Source organism: Ipomoea triloba, chromosome 7 (assembly GCF_003576645.1).
Source record: "Ipomoea triloba cultivar NCNSP0323 chromosome 7, ASM357664v1".
Taxonomy (NCBI): Eukaryota; Viridiplantae; Streptophyta; class Magnoliopsida; order Solanales; family Convolvulaceae; genus Ipomoea; species Ipomoea triloba.
In genome coordinates, this window is record NC_044922.1 from 6,686,205 (window position 1) to 6,687,594 (window position 1,390).

Sequence of the window (1,390 nt, forward strand, 5' to 3'; positions counted from 1 at the left end):
AAGGGAAGTTTTTAGTGCAATCCTTCCAGGGAGTTTCTGGAAGAAGAGTGGAAGTAGGCGGGTTGGCCGAACCACTTAAAAATCTCTCTTGCATTTACTTTCTGTTTTTATCTCTCGCTAACTTCTCGATTGCACTGCATATAATCACACCTCTCGAACTAACCCAAACTCGTGCTAACCAAAAGGTGATAATATTTCCGCTGCGCATAAAACTTTGTCTTCACCTCGTGAGGTATCGAACCTAAACATCCTAAGTTCAATACACACGAGAGGTCGAAAAGATTTGCAAAATCTTATACAAGTCTATTCACCCCCCCCTCTAGACTTGTACCCAATCCCCTTGGGACCAACAAGTAGTATTTTATAAATCATTAAGTTGTTATTTTGTATAAAATATACCTATTTATACGTTGTGTGTGTACAACCTGCCAAATCATTAAGTTATTATTTTGTTTAAAATATACGGAGTACTTACTTCTGAAATGTGTGTGTATAACCTTCCAAATCATTAATTTGTTATTTTGTATAAAACATACCAAAATTTATTTATTGTGTATATGTGTGTGTGTTTTGTTTTTTTACACCGACAAATTAAAATTTTAGTCTTCATTTTCTTTTGGTTATATTAAATCAAAGATAAATATATAAACAATGATTGATTGCTGGAGTAGCTCAGTTGGTTAGAGCGTGTGGCTGTTAACCACAAGGTCAAAGGTTCAAGTGTTTTCTCTAGCAAACAAAATCATATTCTAATACAAAAAATCTAAAATACAACCTTCCAAATCATGAAGTTGTTTTTTTTCTTTTTTGGAAAAAATATAGTTATTTATAATTTTTTCCTTCTTTTTCTTTTTGGTTATATTAAATCAAAGATAAATATATAAACAATGATTGATTGCTGGAGTAGCTCAGTTGGTTAGAGCGTGTGGCTGTTAACCACAAGGTCAAAGGTTCAAGTGTTTTCTCTAGCAAACAAAATCATATTCTAATACAAAAAATCTAAAATACAACCTTCCAAATCATGAAGTTGTTTTTTTTCTTTTTTGGAAAAAATATAGTTATTTATAATTTTTTCCTTCTTTTTCTTTTTGGTTATATTAAATCCTAGGTTTCACAATGAATTCAAAGCTGAATGATCAGTTTTTCTCATGATCAATATACTAAAAAAATCCTTGTTAAGGATATGGCTAAATCATTGCTTACATTTCTTATGTGTTTTCTATTTGTTTGTAGACTCTTTGTATGGGAATTCAATGGCAATGAATAAGATTATGCCTTCAAAAATTTAGAAATGTGTAGGCATTAAAAAAAATTGCACAAATTTAATGCGGATTTATTGGGAAATCAAGGATAGATGTTTATTTATGACATGTTCTCTATAGCCGTTTAG